The sequence below is a fragment of the Sciurus vulgaris genome (assembly GCF_902686455.1).
Source record: "Sciurus vulgaris genome assembly, chromosome: 7".
In the NCBI taxonomy this organism is placed as follows: domain Eukaryota; kingdom Metazoa; phylum Chordata; class Mammalia; order Rodentia; family Sciuridae; genus Sciurus; species Sciurus vulgaris.
In genome coordinates, this window is record NC_136467.1 from 149582474 (window position 1) to 149590333 (window position 7860).

At 53.1% G+C, this 7860-nt stretch overlaps 1 long non-coding RNA gene across 1 annotated transcript; it reads right to left on the reverse strand.

The window, feature by feature from the left end:
* Positions 1-1125: 1125 nt before the first annotated feature.
* LOC306664987 lies at positions 1126-6650 on the reverse strand. The gene is made up of 3 exons (XR_013764884.1): positions 6276-6650; positions 5775-5875; positions 1126-1219 (listed from the first exon to the last, which is right to left on the reverse strand). It is a non-coding gene; the product is annotated as an uncharacterized lncRNA (long non-coding RNA).
* Between the last annotated feature and the right edge of the window lie 1210 nt (positions 6651-7860).

Sequence of the window (7860 nt, forward strand, 5' to 3'; positions counted from 1 at the left end):
CACTGCAAACCGGGTGGTCTGCCCGTGGAAGCAAGCTTGGGGTGCCATAAATCGGGGATTTATTCATAGCTTAGGACAAAGGAATTTCGACAACTTCTTTCCTCTTTTGTATATACCCCACTGGCTAAGGACCCAGTGGTACCTTTTTATGACCTATTTTCCCCACAAAGCTCATTGAGTTCACACTAGATGATTCACCCAGAGCCCTACACTCTGCTGTGTGTAGGGTTACACCCTGGTACTGTCTGCATCTTGCAGTTTCCCACTGACAAAGGGCTCCAGCCTGGTTCTAGCTCAGTGGGGGGTGGGGGTGGGTTTGAATTTGAGGAAGCTGATCATATCTGCTTTGTAAAAATTTGCCCTTGGGCCAGGTCAGGCATAGAGATTTTCCTTTATGATTTCCTCTCTCTGAGTAAAGAGAGCTTTTAAAGTAGCAATCTTGTACTTCAACATGGAAACTTCTGTTACCATCCACATGGTTGTTCCATGAGATGGGCTTATGGGTCCTGACTCTGAGGGACTCTCATCTAAAGATCATACTTCCAAGACTTGTGGGACGAACCCTTCAGGAACAATCTTTTCTAGGCCAGTTTGAGCCCTCTGAAGCGCTGGACAATACGAGAAATGATTGCTAGGAAAGGGAAAAGCTCCCTGTCCTGGCTGTAAAGATGGTGGCCTCGCCCAGGCTAGACTGGGGACTGTAACAAACTGTTGCTTTTTACCTGGCCACAAAAACTGTTGCTCTTCATTTAATCAATAAGTCAAATATTTATCGATTTCCTGTTAGATACAAGTATTTGCCAGGCTCTCCTGGAGGCTGAAAACAGGTGAGATATGCTCTCTGCACCTCGTGTGCTTGTAATTGATCTTCGGGGAGAACAGGAATGAAACAAGTGACCGTTTCAGGAGAGCATGCTTACTGCTACATGGCGACAGTGGCCATGAGAGAAAACCCAGAGGGTTGGACTGGTCGGAGAGACTCAGGACACCTCAAGGACTGTCAAGAAATGTCCGGGTTGAAAATCAGAGAGGGTTGAGGAAGTTGCCTTTGTCTGGAAAACGCAGCTCAGTAACTTGGCGGCCTTGAGATTTATCTGAACTCCTGCGTGGGGGGCTCAGGACATCCGGGCACTTCATGGCTTGGTAAAGAACTCAACTTAAGGCCCGTGTTGTCCGCATCTCTGTGTCTTTTTCTCCTCAGTCTGCCGTCATGAGATGACTGAAACAAGAGAGACTTTATTCCTCCCAGTTCTGGGGGTGGGGAGTCCAGGATCAAGGGGCCAGCGAGGTAGGCTTCATTCTGAGGCCCCTTTTCCCAGGTAACAGGAAGCTGCCCCCCGCTTTGTGCTCACTGGGAGAGAGCTCTGGCCTCTTCCTCTCCTTACAAGGGCACAAGCCCCATTGTGGGGACCCCACTGCTCAGGATCCCATCTAAACTTTCCACAGAACCCCACTTCCCAATAGCACCACAATGAGGGGCTCAGGCTTCAACATATGAATCTGGGGGGACACCAACACTCGGTATGCTCAAGCTAAATGATGAAAGGCGGCTGCAATAGGCACAGGGGACTTCCACCCCATCAGCCGCCTGGAGCTTTGTGCAGAGAGAAGGCATCCCAGACCCTCCCCCGTGTTCGACCTGCTCAGCCTCAGTCCTTCGGGGGCCACGCCTATCTCAACATCTTTGTCGCATCTGAAACGAAGGCTCTGACTTTTATATCAGAAGGCTGCCTCACTGCCGTGCCCCGATTTATGTGTGGGGTACTAAAGCCTCCTGAAGGCGTGTGTTGGAGAAGCGCGCGCTCTCCCATGCAGTTCACACCCACATGGAACATCTGCTTCCATAACTGACAGGACAGGGGCAGTAGGGAGGTCGCTGCTTGGTCCGCACCAGCCAACCGCCTGGATGATACATTTTCTCCCCCTCTTTGATTCTTTCATTTAGCATTCCCCACATGCTGTAGTTTGGATCTCAAGTGTCCCACCAAGGTCCATGTGGTGATGACTTGTTCCCCAGTGTGGTGCAACCGGGAAGTCATGGAAACTTGAAGAGGCGGGGCCTAATGGAAGGTCTTTAGATCACTGGGGAGGTGCCCTTGAAGGAGAGGGTGGGACCTTCTGTCTCTCTCTTTGCTTCCTGAGCAAGGACCAGGGGTGGTTTTTCTCCACCACACATTCCTGCTGTAATGTGCTGCCTCCACACAGGTCAAAAAGCAATGGGGTCAACCAATAATGGCCTAAAACCTCCATTGTGGGTCAGAATAACCCTCTTCTCTTTATAAGTTGATTATGTCAGGTACTTAGCTGACTAGCACACCATGTCATCTTCCTCCTATCTGACGCTTCACCTCTGCCCCTTCTTCCTTGCTCAGGAAGACATGAAGCAGCAGTCAGTTGTTAGTTTGTTTTTCTGCCTCTGTATCAGGAGGAGCAAGACTTGGTACATTCATTTAAGATAAGCAGGGCTGGGCTATAGTTCAATGTTTGTAGATAATATTCCAAGGGAAACAGAGTGGGGTTTGGTCAGGGCAAGTGCCCTCTGAGTCAGACTTAGGAGAGGCCCTTGGCATGGTGCTTGCCCAGAGGAGCGTGGCCATTTGAGACAGAACCCCATGACGTCAACAATGGCCCACGGCCACTGAGCCTCTGAAGTTCTTCCTCCAAGTAAAGTAGGCTACTGGGAAAATTCCAACTGGGTAGCCCCATTTTTCAACACGATTTTTCTTAGCAATATTTTCTTCATTTGCCACGGTGGCCCCCTAAAACATGTCTGTCCCTTCTGGAGGGACCAATCCGGATCTCACCACCCTGGGTATCGCGAGGCTAGACATATGATTGTACAGAATCATAGGCACTTGTGGATGGAAGGACCTTTGGAGCAGCGAGTCCAACCTTCTTGATTTTGGGGGAGGAAAGCAAGATCCAGTGAGTGGTGTCTTCTGCCAGTCAGCAACAAAAGCTGAGCCCGAATCAGGGTTTCCTGACACTTCCACAATTTGTGGTGCTGTTTACTATGCCTGGGCTTGGAAAACTCTTAGTGTGTGTGTGTATGTGTGTGTGTGTGTGTGTGTGTGTGTGTGTGTGTGTTCGCGACAAGCTTCCTTTGAGGATTGTCTGGCATTTCAGCAAAATACTGGGAGTGTGATAACCTCATGGTTTAGGAGGCTGGTTGGCATTGATTTCACATCTTTAGCAGAGCTAGGAGCAGATCTAGAGGTGATAAATAAAGCTTAGAAAATGTGCCGGGATAAAATCTCTTAAGTCAACAAACCCCAGGCTGTGTTTTGTTCAGGCCTCTGCATTATGCTATGAACTCAGGCTGGGGTCAGTCTGCAACATTGCCCTTCTCTAAATTCCGCAGCAAGTGGATACAGAGAGGCTGTCTTCAGGCATTGTGATACATGGGGAGAGAGAAAGAGAGCAGAGGTGGTTTTGTATTCACAGAGGCTCCCAGGACAGGAAGTCAGGAGGCCCAGGAGCCTCAGCTGTGCCGCGAGGTCAGGAGCATCCACTGGGGATGATTTCTACCCCTCGGGTTCCCGGTTCCTTATTGGGGTCCTAGGGCGGCGGATGCAGAGCTGCCTGGAGCGAGGCCCCCTCCCTCCCCGACCTCTCACAGTGGAGGTCACAGAGGGCTCCTGGAAAATGCTTTTGATCGTTCAAAGGAAGACCTGAGGTTGCCTGAAAGAAACCGGCCTCGGCACCCGCTGAGGCCAACCACTGCGCTTTCCGTGGGCCACAAATCGCCCTTTCGCGCTGCCCCTGGGAGTTGCCCGTATGCTCAGGCTGCTTCCTCCCGTTGAGTGCCGCCTCCCGCTTCCCGGGCTCCGAACCTTTGCCTGTTGAGGGCTCCTTTGCTTAGCGTGCAAGCCATCTTGCACACCAGGGCTGGTGATTTCCTGCCTCTAACAACGTGGCGCACTCTCGCAGGGTGGGGGATCACAATCTGTAGGCTCAGTCTGACACATCAAAGAAAGGCGGTGACCTCCAAGCTTCTGTTAGATGTTAAGGGTGACGGATTTGGGGTCCAGGTAAACACTGGAATAGGCCATTTTGGTACAAAGCTCAGGCCTCCTGGGATGATCTAAGGGAGAAGAGGGAGGACACAGCACCGCTGCTTTGCACAAGGCACCGAGGCAAGTGTGCTTTCTGGGCTGCAGCTTGGCCGGACAGTGGCGAGGTCCCTAGGAGAAGGAAGCATGGTAGACATGTCGGAGGGGCTCAGGGATGCAGCTCAGTGGTAGAGCCCGTGCCCAGCCTGTGCAAGCACTGGAGAAAGAAAAGAGAAAAAAGAAAGTGGGGGTGGGGGAGAAGTCCAGCTGGACACCACCACGTGAAAACCGTTTGAGGGTGAGGAAGAGAAGGGGCCTGGGGGCTCTGCAGGGTCAGGGCCGAGAAACTTTAAGAACAAATGATGCTGAAACTCAACGGTAAGTGGTAGGTTTTGCCTCTGGAGCTGCAGGCCCTCCTCTGCTACGCCTGGGATCTTAGCCTGAGTTCCTCCATGAAACGTGGGGACCGTGTCCCCTGTGTTGAAAGGACGTGGTGAGCACAGTGGATGGGATGGAGAAAGAGCACCTGCAGGCAGCTCTCGGGAAGAAGTTGAGAAACCTGAGTGGGACGGACGGGGGGACAGGCCTGCTGTGTGCCCTAGATCCTGGGAACAGTGCACAGGCGGGTGGTGGGTAACAGTGGAAGGGTGGCCCCTGGTAGTGTAGAGACTTTGGGTCATACAAATGGGACACACACACACACAAACTATATGCAAATGTCCTGTGGTACCTGAGTAAGGCCGTGTCCTCCCAAGGTATCTAAGTCCAGGCTGCCCTTTAAAATCTCCTGGTGACCTTAGGAAACCTGTGGCACTGTCTTGTAAGAGCAGCCTCTGGGGACCAATCGGTGCTGGCAGGTGGGCCGTTAGGTCACGATAGAGGATTTCCGTCAAAACCAAGGAGTTCGTGGAAGCTCTTCTTGCACCATCTGGAACACACCTTCCCACAGAGCCTCAAGGAGGAGTGGGAACTGTGGAACCAAAGCATGGTTCTGCACCCTGATTTGCTTCCCCAGGCTCTGCTTTCCTCCCCTATCACAGGGCTTTCCAAGGTGTCCAAGGCCCGAGGTGGAACCTGGGATATGGAAAGGTTATTCCGAGGCTCCTTCAGCTCAGGGCAATTTGTGGTAAGCGTTGGAAGGCATCCAAGAGAGAGCAGTAGCGGGCGGGGGTTGAACTTGCTCCTGGTTTCTCCTTTCCGACCCCCACTGGCAAGGTCCCAAAGCTGGGTGCAGGTATGAGCTGCCCGAGGTCCCCTGGGCAGTCTGGCCTGCGCAGGAGGTGTGGGGCACGAGGGCGTGTCCTGGGAGTACCATTCTGTTCTCCCACAGCTTCCAGATGGCACTCAGCGCAGCAGGGAACAGCCCTGGGGCTGCTGGGAAATAGGCATCTCGAAGCTCTGGGACCACGGGTCATCCACGGCCCAGGTGAGCATGGCCCTCCTACTTGCCAACGAAGACACCGTCAATTATGAAGAAGTAGGAGGGGCTAAGGTGCTACTGAGTTCCGGGGCTCCCTTGGAGTCAGCTCCCTTACTTGTAGGTCGCGGGGGATGATCTCCACTCTTAAGGGTCGGGAAATTTAAAAGCGAGGCTGCCAGAGGGCAAGAAGCGGAGCAAGGAGCAAAGCAGGTACCCTTCAGAGAGTGGGTCAGTTGCACAGAGCAGAGAGGAGAGGGGGTGCCCGGGGGGGGGGGGGGCTGCCGGGCCTCGGGTTATCTCACCAGGCTGGCCTTTCTGGTGAGAGGTGGTCTCTTAAGCCTCCCTCCCATGGTGACCCAAACTCGACTGTGGGAGATACTCTCCTGTAAACGCTGCTCTTTCCCTCGGATTTAAAATTCAGGTGTGTCCGACGGGGTGCGGGTTCAGTCCTCTCTTCCCCTTTCCTGTCCATTTCCCTGTCCGAGGGGGTGAGCCGGGAGGAGCGATGGAGAGGGCTGTGTGCACAGAGGGGTGACATCGGGGCACGGGGAGGAGGGGCTTTAGGGACTCCCGTGGCTCTTCCCCGTGTGGCCCGGGCCCCAGTGGCACTGGGCTTGGGCTGGGAGGACAGGGGTGCTGGCCGGGGACGTCTGCCTGGAATGGAGTCAGGGGTGGCTGTTAACCAGGGCGCCGGGAGGAGAAGCTGGGATCTGGGAACCGAATCGGCTTCTTTTCCCCAGGGCACAGTGCCTCCTGCCGCTAGAGAGAAGATGTCCCCAGGTCCCAGGGCACTGCGTGCTCACTCAAGGACGAAGCCACCTGTCGCAGCTGACAAAAGCCTCCCTGTCCGGTCGCACTGCCAGGTCTAACTCTTAGCAGACTCTTGGGGAGAAACGCGCAGGGGCTAGAGGTCGCGGCTGGGAGGCACGAGGCTTCTGGGCCCACACTGACGCCGGGGGATGCAAGTGACTTGTTGGAGCACCGGCTTGTTTCCACTCCTCCTGCGGTCTCTGGGAAGACGTCACCCTGAGGGCCTCTGGGAGGCAGCGAGCAGAAAGGAGGCTTTCTGAGCCGCGGAGCGCGGGCCTCGCCCCGTGCGGCGGCTTTTGGCGCCACCTAGTGTGTCCTGGGAGTACTTGCAGGTGGCGCCGTGGTCAGAGGTGATGGTTCTGCCAAGTGAGTTTTGGGGGTAGACTTCAGTTTTTGACAAACCAGGGTCTGTGGGTGGTTGTCCTTATTTGGTGGGGGACTGAGAATTTTCTTTCCAAATCACCTTCTCCCACAGATGCTTTAGGATTGGAAGGACAGAGCCGATGTACAAATTCAGAGTATGGAGCTATTGCTTATGCCCCTAAGTAGTGTATGAGGAGGGCTATAGAGAAAGAACCCCAAAGGAGGGAACCTTCCCTGACCCAAAGCCACTAGAGTGGGCAGACAAGCTTGGTTAATGCATTCATCTAGAGAACACCTGCCACACCAGCACCAATACATATCTGTTCAGCCCGACACCCAAGGTACACACAATTTCAGGCACAGTGCATCTGGAGGAAGCAACTGGTGACCTGTCCTGGCCAGCGGTCGTCTCAGGTGGCAGGTGAGTGGTGGGATTCTTCTCTTATTTCCGCAGAGGCAGGCAGCCCGGGCACCAGGAGATACATCCTCAAAAGCCAAATACCAATCTGGTCCTTTCCTAGAGACAAGGGCTGGGTTTTGTTTTCAAAGGATGTTCTGCGCTATGAAAGAGATGGGAGCCATTCAGCATAAACTGACAATGTTAACCAAACTGTTTGTAGGCCTCTTCCTAGCTTCCAGAGCGGGGACCAGAGGATGGGAAGCTAGTTGAGGAATTGGCAGGAAGGGGTCCTAATTTTAGAACAACTTGCACAGGGCAGATTCCTGAGATTCCTTTCTTGCTCTAGCAGGAGCAATAGAAGGGATATTTGGAAACAGTATTTGTCCTCAGACAGTTTATTCTTGCTCTTGGCAGCCCACAAGGCTCACCAACCTCCCCAGCCTGGGGGGCTTCACTGGCCACTGCGTGGTGGGCTGTGGACAGGGCAGCCACTCAGGAAGGCACGTGTTGTGAGCTTCCTGTTGGGAAATGGTTTTCGTCCAGTGAGGCAAAGTCTACAGCCCCAACTAAGAGTAATGATGTTTCCCCTTTTCTCCTATTTTATTTTATGCTTACTTTAGCAATATCGTGTGAGTCAAAAGTGCTTTTACATGTGACTGTTTAAAGGAACTGTAGTTGATGCTTTTGAAAAGCAAGAGCTCTTTTGGCATAGTAATAATTACTACACAATTCACGTGACAATCTGTGAGTTAGCGAGTACGTGTTCATTTAAGATTTCTGTTGTTAAATACATACCAAGTGTCGAGGGAATTCAG